The 12,823-nt window shown below is 38.9% G+C and overlaps 1 protein-coding gene across 2 annotated transcripts in view; it reads right to left on the bottom strand.

The window, feature by feature from the left end:
* CAPN2 (calpain 2) overlaps window positions 1-12,823 on the bottom strand; it is a 602,999-nt gene that overhangs the window by 221,870 nt on the left and 368,306 nt on the right. The window lies entirely within an intron of this gene.

The raw sequence follows: 12,823 nt of genomic DNA, 5'->3' as shown, positions 1-12,823 counted from the left end.
CTTGGGTGTTCCACCCTTATCAGTCAGTACTATACCTTTCCACTTAGCATCTGTTCCCATATGATGCAGCAGGATATCACTCCCATCCCAGCCTTCTGCTTTCTGGGGGGAGAGAGAGATTGTAGCTGGAGAATATACTGGTAGTCTGGTGGTGTCAATGGAGAAAATAACCCCAGTGACACTAATGTTCAGCTTCTCTAACTCCTTTGGAGAGTCACAATGTTTTTTTTTTTTTTTTTTTTTTAATGTAGTGATCCAGTTAAGTCCCAAACCTACCAGTGTCATAGGACTCTTCAGACACCCAGCCATCTTAAACATTCCTCCCACAACACTTACAGTGAGGTATTGTGAATGACACAGCTTTTTTCATGCCCATGGCTACGTAATGAATGAGTACTGAAAATGCCTGTATACAACAGTGAATTTTAGGTGCCAGGAGGTAGAACAAGCTTGCTAGATGACAAGGCCTTTATCTATGTCCCTACCAACAAGTCTTGTGCAATGAGTACTAGGAATCAGCACCTTTCATTGTGGATCTTATGCAAATTAGGTGATATTGTGGAATTGGCCATGTTCAACATTCACTCAGTATGCCTATATGTATGTGGTCCACTATGGACAGCAAATTGCAAGGTGGCTCGTCCAGTTGGGAGGGTACTATACCTCATTACAAACTAATGTCTATTTCAAGACTATACACAAAGTTGTGTCAGAGTGCACCCAGGCATGTCCTTCACATCTAGTTACACGTATATTTTCATATTAGGTCATTTTTTACTGTCAGTCAGTCAATGAATCCGTGATACACTTCTATTAACTCTAAACATGGCACAGCAAACAATGTATTACTTACCAGGTTATTCTTTAATCCTGGTGCTTTTAATAACTGGGTGCTCATATCTATTTTTCATGGAACTTTAACTTGGGCCCTGCATAACTTTATTCAATGATCATGTGACCACTTGTTTTATTTTCAGTCTCTGACAAATTACTAAATAATTCGAGATGCATAATTCAAGAAACACATGTTTTTATAGGTATTGAGACAGAGATAGGGATGATATTTTTTTATTTTTATAGTGGGATTTGCACCCTCACAGGTCTGATTTTTTGTCCTCCAGCATCACTTTCCTGTTGATGTTTGTCCTCATTTCTAACAACTAACTGTTTAGTGCAGGCCAGACATATGTCATTGCTGATATCACCACTTTTAGATTAGTATCTCTCACCACCTTAGCTTTGTATTCTCTAAGGCACACATTACTTTAGTCAGCTTAGAGGTGCATTTCAGGAAAAAAAAACACTATGTGCCATTTTACATCTAATTCAACCTTCCTGTGGTGAAAGCTGCCTAGAGGTTTATTCTCTTAATCTAACTGACACACCCTTTCTATACTATGTACTATTATTCACAGTATACTATCTATCATTTTCTGTCATAATGTCTCCAACTGAATTTCTCTGCCATACTCTTTTTTTACGTTCTTACCTTTTCTATTTACCTTGTGCAGTTCTCACTAGCCTCTCTTCCAAATACTCACAATGACAAAACAGGCAAAAGTTTCTTATTATGTTGTGCTTGAAATAAGAGGCTTAACTAAACACTCCACAGCCCAGAGTAACTCTTCTCTGTTACCATCAGAAAACTCAAACCTTCTAGTGTTTTCCCTGTACTCATATTATTCTATCTGGTATCTAATTTTCTCATCCTTTCCCATCATACTTAAATTATATTCATCATTTCTTTTGCCATCTCAGCCCTGACAAGTATGCTAGATGCATACACCTCATAAGTCTCTCACAACACATATATGCCACATCCATTCCAACATACTTCTCCAGTTACACATATGCCCCTGATCTGATTAAGACATCACCTACTCCATCTACTGGCAACTCAAATAGAGGGCAAGAAAGCTACTGTCTACTCTCTTATCCGATACTTTTTAACAGGGCAATTTAGCCAACCATCATATTTCATTCTGCAAAGCACAATAAGACTGCCATTGATTTGCACAACATAACAACCTCACAGCAAGAGGTTCTCCCATTCGATTCTCGGCTGGAGCGTCTTCTGTGTGGAGTCTGCATGTCCTCCCTGCGGTCGAGTGGCGTTCAAAAGACATGCATGAATGGGCATGCCTTCATTGAAGGTTGGGCATCAGGCTGGCACCTCAGCACTGTATAAATCTACTACCAATCATTAGTGGACTGGAGTTCCACTGTGGTGACCCCTAACCGGGAAAAGCCAAAAGAAGAACAAGAATAACAACAACCATAGCTTTCAAAAGCACCTTCAACACTGACAGGACTAATTAATATTGGTGCAAATCATCACTGTACAGTAAACCCAGTCTCTAGAGAGGACCACCCATCTGTACTTCATGTTGGGTGTATATTAGATCATCGAAGGTTCACTTCAGCAAAGGATTTACACAGGGAAAGGAACTAGTTGGCCAACATAAGGTAATTTTCCCTTTTCCCCAATGCAGTGCAATTTCAGAGTTGATATATATAGTTGGGGTGTGTGGGGGGCACAGCCTCCCACCTGGGTGGGTTTAAAATACTCTGGTGTGTGTTATGGGGAAATGTTGAGCAAATAGTCACTTTCCCCATGTAACACATTCAGTGACGTGAATTTTTGCTGAAGTGAGCGTTCACTGTTTTTTGTTTGATGAATGGAGGTTTGCTGAAGTGAACCTTCAATGAATAAATATAAACCCCTTCATATCAATGTCTACCTTTCATTCCTCATTAATTAGTTATATTTTCTGAAACTCTTGATGAAGCATACAGACAGGTGAATCAATCTATATAACTTAAAACTAAATATTATGAACATTAAAACTCAAATCTGTACATTCAGAGTCATGAAGTTTACCTGTTTAAATGTCATTTCATCCTTAATGTTCATCTGCCGGTTGGCATTTTAAATACTGTAATCTTTGTATAAATAACTTGTCTTCCAATTACTAGACATTAGTTTTACATCTACAACTTCAAAAGCTTAATAGAGTCAAACATATTTAAACTGTCCATCAGAAGGCATCAAATAAAAAACAAATTATAAACACAAAAGCTTCACGAACCGTTAAAAACACAAGAAACGAGGAGATGTAACTGGATGTTGCCAAAACAAAACCGCAAGCAGTCACGGAAATCAGATATCCTTTTAACACACTTTTTATTTGTGTTTTCGGAAACGACTATGTATTTCCTTCCTCAGAAAAACGAACAACACAATAACCATGCCCAGCCCTTACATTTAAAACTTAAAAGCATCATGTGATGCTGATAAAACAGCACTTTACTTTAATTAATAATTAACTTAAAGGTTCCTTACCAAAAATATATATATATATTTTTGCTTTGCAAAAAGTATATAGATATATAATTGCATAATAAATTCACGTGACATGCATCACTAAATAACCTTAAACTAAATGCAATTACTTATTCAGCAATAAATTCAGATTTTAAACATTATAAAAATATGTGTATATAAATTTAAAATTGAAATACAATAAAGATAAAATTATACTATTCATAAACATTACATACTCTCTTAAAAAAACCTAACCAACCCAACTTGTTACTTAAAACTAATCCATTATAGTAAACTTTAATAAATACATTATTAACTGAATAAATACTTAAATGAGTTAGTTTGAAGGTCACACTTGGCAAGTTATATAACAAACCACATAAATCAACATTTATAATTATAAAATATAATAGATAGTACCTTACTATGAATAATGCAGCACTAAACGATCGAACAATACAATTAATGTAAAATCCCTTCAATGGAGCCCTGCACTTCAACTCAAAATTCAATAAGTAAAAGTTAACTTATCTATTACATGCAAGCCTTTTTAAAACACATGCAATAGAAACATGGTCATTAAGACCCGGGGGAAATGTGGCCCCAGTTCTAATTTGCCAACATAATTCTTGTATCTCCAAAACAATTTGCCATGGTCCGACATACGGAACGTCTTCTATCTTTTTCAACACCATGAAAACAAACTTATGATTTGGAAATTCCAAGATGTGGCAAGCAAGTGCATTATTAGTGTCTCCTTTTGCAACTGCATAATAGTGCTCATAAATGCGCTGTTTTAACTTGCGCTCCGTTTTTCCTATATAAAACGCATGGCACATTGTGCAAGTCGCCACGTACACTATAGCTCTAGTATTACAACTGAATTTACCTATAATTTTATACTTAATGTTGTTAATCAGGGCAATAGTTCCTTCCTTAATAAACTTGCATTGTGCACAATTACTGCACTTACTCATCCCGTTCATGGAACTTTTCATTTTATTTTTACCAGTTTCCAAAAGGGTTTTCAAATTCGCCCCCCGCCTAAAAGTTATGGCCGGTGGGCCACTACAAATTCTTTGAACTTGTTTATCACTTGAAAGGAGCATCCAATTTTTATTTAAAATTTCTCTTATAAAGTAATGATCTGTAGAAAAAGTACATAGGAACCTGAGATTATTATTAGTTTGACTGAGTTTAACCTTAGTTATACTATTGTCCCCTAATTCATTAGTTTGATTAGTAACATAATGAGACGACAAAATAGGGCTAAAATGTCCCATTTTACGTTTGTACTCAACTTCTTCTATAACTTCGTCAATCAGTTTTATCGGGTAACCCCTATTACAAAACATCTCAGTAAGTTTGTTGCATTCTGCATTAAAATCATGGTCATCCGTGACCATTCTGGCGGCCCGCACCATCTGCCCTTTAACAATAGCTTTCTTTTGATGGTGCGGGTGGCAACTAGAATAATGCAGAAAGCCATTTGAATATGTTGGTTTTCTATAGATGCTACTCTTAAATCTCATATTCAATTGATCTTTTTGCAACCAGATATCCAGAAAACTGATTTCCGTATGACTAAAGTTGAATGTGAATTCTAAAAAATTGGTTAAGCTAGTGATGGACTCAATAAATTGAGGAATAAGATCCACTTGCCCCTTCCACAGAATGAACATGTCATCCTGGTACCTAGTGTACCAGGCGACATTAGTTTGGAACATGCTGTTTTGAAATAGCAATGTGTTTTCCCATTGTGCTAAAACACAATTGGCATATGCTCCCCCACAAGGCGAACCCATGGCTACCCCCGATGTTTGTTTGTAGGTACAGCCTTCAAATTTGAAGATGTTGTTACAAAGTATGAGCTCCAAAAGTGTTTCGGTTAAATGAATGATATTATCATTCATTTTCCTGTCGAATAAGAAATCCCTTACCCACTCCAAACCAATGTTGTGTGGTATTACGGTATATAAATCTCTTATATCAACTGTAAGGAGCACAAAAGTTGGATCAAATTGAATTTTGTTAATAGCATCAAGAAAGCTCCAGGAATCCTTGCAGATCTGATTTTCCTTCACTAAAAAAGGCTTAAGCAAGATGTCAACATATTTAGCACATGCACTCGTGATGGATCCTCTACTATCCATGATAGGCCTAAGGGGTGGATCCTGAGTTGACTTGTGGATTTTTGGTATCCCAAAGAAAGCTGGTAACTTAGGTGATACCATAGTTAAATAATTATGTAGATCAGTGTCAATGTGCCCTTCCAAAAACAGATCTTCTAAAATGTATTGGATCTTTTTATAGGCTATATTCACTTCGTTGACACTGATCTCCTGATAAGGCCCCTGTTCTAGATGTTTTAACACCTTCTCGACATAAGCAGAGTGATCCATAAAGATGAGCCCATTCCCTTTATCGGGTTTGGTCACTCTAATGTTGCACTCTTTAATAGTGCTAATCAAATCCCTATCTTGTACTGTTATATTAGGTTTGGCTTTTTTATATATAGGGCGCCTAGTAGCCAGGTGCCTAAAATCAAGTTCACATGCTAATTCAAAGGCCTTAAGACTTTGTGAAAGAGGTGGATTAAACACACTAGCTATCTTGAAGGGGTTCACCAGAGTTGGCATATTGCCTAATAGGATGCGTAAATTCACTTTACGTAAAAACAATTTCAGATCTATTATTGTTTTTACCATGTCCAAATGCGTGTCCGGAACAAAATTGAGTCCTCTCGAAAAGAAATCACACATATTCTGATCGACATCCAAGGAAGTAAAATTATATATTTTAAAGTCCCCTTCAGTACTATAAATAATTTTCAAATCTATTGTAGGGGGAATTATTTCTTCCTCGGGTTCCTCTTGTTCTTTGGGGACTGATGATTCCCGTTCGATCTCAGGTATCTCTGATTGGAGTCCTGACCTTGCCGAAAATCCTGGGCTTGGGCTTGCTCACTCATGTTGTTGTTATTCTTATTCTGAATATCATGATTACCACCATTATTTTCATGATTGTCTTCCCCTTGGAATTGGGCACTGCTTCCTTGGGTTTTAGCCCGTGTACTTTGCCCCTCAGTCCATGATGTATTCAGGTGCTGATCAACAACAGGTACAGGTTCATCACACTCCCTTACAACATGGGTGGTATTAATCCCTTTAACAGGATATTTGGGCTGATTGATTAATGGGGGCAGTGGGTAAGCTTTATTGTTGGAGTATTGAGCTATATCACGTTCAATCTTCTTTTTCTTGTTTTTTGATAATTTAATCATTGTAGCATCAATACTTGAAAAAATCCTTGAATACTCATATCTATACCTGTTGAAATTAGAATTGTTCTTTATATCCTGTTCCAACAGCTCTAAATCTTTTTGGTATGCAGCTATTTGTTGTACATAATGGTTTATTAACATTTGCATAAATTCGAACCCTTGTTTATCGAATAGGTTCAAAAGCGGTTTATGATAGTTAGAGCCATTCATTAATCCCACTGGAAACCTCCATTGTCTGAGGCCCTTAGGGACTATTTGCTTATCCAGACACTCTTCCAGGTAAGCTACCTCCAATTGTAGCTTCCTACATTTAAATAACTTATAATCAAATTCGCTGATAATAGAGGTAATATCAGTAAAAGTACCTTCATATTCCTGTACCTGGTCTGGCACATCTCGGACGTTGGGTGAAAAAAAATTCCTTTTGCTTAAAAATGTATTCAGGGATGGTGAGGAGTTATGCTCATTCTGCATTAACTCAAAGCTCTTGCTTTTTTGTCCCGGTTGAGGCGTACTTTGTGTTTCAAATAATGGTACACCAGTATTTTGTGACAGGCAGTGATCCCCATTGCTTCCATTTACATTCTTAGTACTTCTATTATGCCTAGCTGGTTGCTGATTAAGGCGTTCGGAATAACAGCGCTGCTCCTCCGTACTTGCAGCAGACACCATATTCACTTTCCCACCTTTAATACTGCCATCTAAATTTTCCAGTCTCTGTGTCAAGTAATCCAAACGCCCCATTATCATTTGTATTAAAATAGTTAAATTTCCATCATCGGCATTCGCCTCCACGATTCCTTGAGCTGAACTGTTCACTGCATTATTCATAGATTCTCCTTGTTCCGGTTGCTGAGTAAACAACGGAGGGGATGTCAAGTTAGGCGCATCAGTTCTCTCCTCGTTAGCCATCAACAAACTGCAAACACAAAAGCTTCACGAACCGTCTACCTTTCATTCCTCATTAATTAGTTATATTTTCTGAAACTCTTGATGAAGCATACAGACAGGTGAATCAATCTATATAACTTAAAACTAAATATTATGAACATTAAAACTCAAATCTGTACATTCAGAGTCATGAAGTTTACCTGTTTAAATGTCATTTCATCCTTAATGTTCATCTGCCGGTTGGCATTTTAAATACTGTAATCTTTGTATAAATGACTTGTCTTCCAATTACTAGACATTAGTTTTACATCTACAACTTCAAAAGCTTAATAGAGTCAAACATATTTAAACTGTCCATCAGAAGGCATCAAATAAAAAACAAATTATCCTCTTACATTCCCCCAAACACTTTTGGAAAGAGATTAACCTACTTACAGGAAGAAAACACCATCATGATACTGTGCCTAAAAACACCATCCAATGCAGTAGAGCAAAACTTTGCTAAATTCTTTAAGGAAATTTATGGATAACATCTCAGGATTAACTGATTTCCTGGAATTTACATCCCAGTTTGGAACACAAACCATTATTTTTTGGATGTGTTATTATATAAAGACATAGGTAATCAAAGATTTTCAGTAAAATATGTAGAAAATCTACTTATTCTAATTCTTTCTTACATTATCAAAGTAGCCACCAGTTCCATCAAAAGAGGGCAGTAGTCAAGGGGCAGTTGGTCAGAGCATCAAGAATGGTTTCCTCTGAGGTTGATTACCATGACAAATGTATTAGACTTATGAACATGTTTATTAAAAGAGGTTATCCAGAGGAATTACTAGACCAACTAACGTCAGAAGTAGATAAAAAAGAACACTTGGACATTTTAGGCCTAGTCTTTGGAAAGGGCATGGTATTAATGACTATATAGCAATAAGTTCAAATCATTCTGAAACATATTCTCCTGGTGCACCTGATGTAAGTAGTAATTTTACTACCACATTTTTAATTCCGTTTAGTATGGACGCTTTACAGTTGTGGAACATCCTTGTCAAGAACTGGGTTCTAATACTGGAAGACAATAGTATTTCCAATGTCCTAGGGGCTAGACCCCACGTTACTTTAAAAAAAAGCTCTAACCTGAAAGATTTGTTAGAAAGACAATTTAAAACACAATTAAGTAATTGGGGCATGTATAAATGTGGACATAGTCACTACTGCAGGTATATTAAAGTAAAGAAGAAGTTTTATATCTACAATACAACTTACACCATAAAGGGCAAATATAATTATGAAACATCAGGCGTGGTTTACCTTGCCAAGTGCGACCAATGCGACGCTTTCTATATTCGAAAAACAGAGTGTGCTTTTAAACAGAGAATCTATGAACACTAGTACCACATAGATAAACAAATATTCACAAATAGGTTCATAGGTTCGTACTAGGCTATCTGCCCTAAGGCATTTATAAGCCTAGCCAGAGTGTATGTGGCTTACACCACCCCTTAGGATGAGAATACTATGCCCTTTTAGGGTTTAGTTTACTATGCCTCTGTCTAGTAGTGACACAGAGATGACCCCCGGGGTAAACCTACGATCTCCCATCCACTCGTCGAGATTTCTCTTGAATAGAGTCAGTGAGGGGCTCTGCCTAACATGGACTGGGATTCTGTTCCAGAGTGTAGGGAGCCTCTGGGTTATGAATCTGTCCCTCCAGCACGTCCTATTTATTTCTGTGTTGAGGTTTAAGTCACTTGTTCTCGTGGCTCTGATGGATTTGGATTTTCTGAGGTGGAGCATGTCCATTAATTCAGGATTGGACATGGCCTTGTACGTCAGGCACAGATCACCTCTGAATAGGCGGTATGCGACTGAATAGAGCTGGAGTTTTTTCAGTCGGGCAGCAGTACTATGCACGTGGTATACCTGGCAGTCTGCGAAATGTGCAGTTGTTTCTATGTAGGTAAGACTGACCGAGCCCTGAGGGAAAGGATAAAAGAGCATGTCTATCATATTAAAAAGGGTACTATTTTTAATGCCCTAGCCAAACATGTCAGTAGAACAGGTAACAATCACATTTTTAAATTTCAGGTTCTTTCCACAACATCTGAGAATATCAGAGGGGGTGATGTTAGATTAAGAACTGAGGAGATAGAGGCTAGATGGATTGTTATGCTAAGGCCAATTTTGGACATGGGTTAAATGAGAGTCTACCTATCAGACCAGTTCTTTTAAAAAGGGGTCTGAAGAGATGAGGTGTTTTTATTATTATTTTTATTTTATGTATCTTACAATATTTTTGTGAACATGCATATGTATTTATATTTTATATTATACACTTTATGTATATTGATATATGTTTTTAACAAGTGTTTTTATATGTGTGTCTTTTTAAATACTATACTGCATGCTATGTGATGTCAATAGATTTTACTATATAAGGTGTGGTTATTATCTGATTGAGTACACCTGATGAAGCATTGGTGAAAGCGCTTGTGTCTCTTTGTAATAAACCAGTACTGCTACTGAAGAATTTTTCATTGCTTTTTTACCTTTTTCTTTGAACTGGAGCCATACCTCAGTCAGTGTTTTTGGATACTTATTCGTTGGTGTTACTGGGGTTCCTGTTTGTTGTGGATTTTTGCTTCTTGTTTTTTCAGCATATGACATATGTTTAAGACCCTTTATCCTCTTGATGAGGAACTTTTGGGGTCTTTACAACTGCTGCAGGTGTCGGGTGAGATACATCCCAAATGGGGCATTGTACTCAATCATTGGCCTGATAAGAGAAGAGTACAGGGGCACAATGACCTCTCTTGATCTAGATGTGAAACCCTTCATGATAAGGTGGGCAATATAGAAGGTCTTCCTAACCACTTTGACAATGTGAGTGTCAAATGAGAGGTTACTGTCAACCTGGGTCCCTAGGTCCCTGATTACCTCTTCCATACTTAATGGATTACCGCCTATGTGGTAATTTGTCGGTACCTTGTTTTTCCCAAAGGGTATGACTATACATTTTTTGGCGTTCAGCTTAAGGCCATGGCTCTGGCACCAATTATCCATTTCTATGAGGCCTCTCTGAAGGATGTTTGTGTCCGCTGGAGTATCAATTATGGCGCCCAGTTTGCAGTCATCTGCGAACATTGTCAGCCACAATCCTCCTATGTTTGCCTGTACCCCGGAAAAATAAATGCCGAACAAGAGGGGTCCCAGGACAGAGCCCTGTGGGACACGGCTTGTGACTGGCTTAGAGTCTGACATAGCTCCAGCAACTCTGACCCTGTGGGTTCTGTCCTTGAGCCAGTTTGCAACCCATCTTGTGACATATGGGTTTACATTTAAGCTGGTGAGTTTGTCTATGATGCCCGAGTGGGGTACTGTGTCAAAGGCTTTTGCAAGGTCAAGGTAGGCTGTGTGAACTGCCTTACCCTCATCAATGGCCTTAGTGACTGTTTCAAAAAAGTCAACCAAGTTCAAAAGGCAGGATCTGCCCTTGACAAAGCCAAATTGGGTAGGATCCAATGTCTGTAGGTCCCCAATGTCTTTGTTTATGAGTTCCATAATGATCCTCTCCATAGCTTTGCAGACCAGGCTCGTCAAGCTTATGGGGCGGTAATTTCCAGGGTCCGTAGAAGCACCGCCTTTGTGAAGTGGGACCACTGTTGCCGTACGCCACTCTTTGGGTACGTATCCTGTAGTAAGGCTAAGATTAAACAGCAGCTTTATGTGTGGGTTTAGTTCCTCCTGGAGTCCATGTAGCACACAGCCCGGGAAACCATCCTGTCCCATTGATGCTGTGTTTTTAGCTTTAGAGAGGGTGGCTCTCACCTGGGCATCTGAGATGTTAGGGAGGCTACACTCTGCTGGGATAGTTATTTCTCTTTTTGGGGGGAGGGGGAGGAGAAATTTGCACTGAACCTGTCTGCCAGAATGTTGGCAATGTCAGTGGGTTCAGTGTATTTTGTGTCATTTTGGACTAACTCTGAGCATATCTGGGAGTTTCCACCCAGGTTTCTAACATAGCTAAAGAAGGCCTTGTGATTGTCTTTTGTGTCTTCTGCGATTTTTCTCTCAAAGTTGGCCTTGGATGATTTTATGAGTGATCATAGTTTTTTGCTAGTACTGATCAGAGACGCCTTCCCTTTTAGGGATTTTGCTCTGTCATGTAGTAGCTTCCTCCTCCTGTTGTAAAGTTTGTTTATGGCTGGGGTCCACCAGGCCGGTGCCTGCCTTTGGGGAATGGGTCTTGGTTTTATTTGGGATTGCATGATCCATGCATTCTTGAAGGTGCCCATAGAAGGCATTTGCAAAGGATTCAGCAGTGTGGGTTGTGGTTTCCACTGGCCCAGGGGCCTTGAAGGATACCACTTCAGTCTTAAGAAGTGTGAAGTTTGCTTTTGAGAAGTTCTTCACTGTGGTCTTTTGTGCAGGGGGTGGGATGTGGATTTCCAGTGAGATTAATTTATGGTCTGATCTTACCAAAGAGGGATATACTTCCGGTGTGGAGCATTTTGTCCCGTGTTTGTGATGATCAGGTCTAGTATATTGTCTCCTCTTGTGGGAATGGTGACTAGTTGTTCCATTGCATTTGAGTTTATGAATTCTAGGAACCTTTGGGCTAGGGTGTTGGGGCTTGAGTAATGTTCCCAGTCTATGTTTGGGTAGTTGAAGTCTCCCAAAATGATGGTATTTGGAGAGACATTCATACTCTCCAGTGTCTTCAGGAAGGCTGTGTGGGGTTCCTGAGTTTGAGAGGGTGGTCTGTAGCATGCTACAAACTGTAAGGCAGTTTTGCCTATGGTTAGTTGCACCTGGATAGTCTCCGATGCTTCGTGCATTGCCACTAACCTGGAGGTGTGGGTATCTTTGATGAAAATGGATACTCCCCCTCCTTTTGTGGTTCGGTCCAAGTTTTGGGGCCGGAAAGCATGATATGATGTAAAACCTGATAGTGCTGGGGTGCTCTCAGGAGCCTTGAACCAGGTTTCAGTCACTGCACAGACATCGATGTTCTCCATACTGAGGAGGGCTTTGAGGGCGTGCTTCTTGAGGTTTAGACTTCTGGCATTGAGCAGCATTACCCTTAGTTTTTTTCCACTTGTGTTTTCTAGGGAGGTAGGTTTGTCATTTGAGCCTTGCCTAAAAGGCACTATGGGGTGGCAAGAGCCTTGGCCAATATCCGTAAGCCCAGGGGTGACAGGTGCAAGCCATCCCTTGCGAAGCAGCGTGGCTTGTCAAGCATGTCATCCCAAGCAGATAGACATTGGATCCCCTTAGAATGACACCAGTAATTAAGCCAATTGTTAAAACTGATCATTTTGTCT

Source organism: Protopterus annectens, chromosome 1.part2, assembly GCF_019279795.1.
Source record: "Protopterus annectens isolate FY-2018-M chromosome 1.part2, PAN1.0, whole genome shotgun sequence".
Classification (NCBI taxonomy): domain Eukaryota; kingdom Metazoa; phylum Chordata; order Ceratodontiformes; family Protopteridae; genus Protopterus; species Protopterus annectens.
The sequence above is the reverse complement of the archived record's forward strand: the minus strand, read 5'-3'. Positions and strand labels throughout refer to the sequence as shown.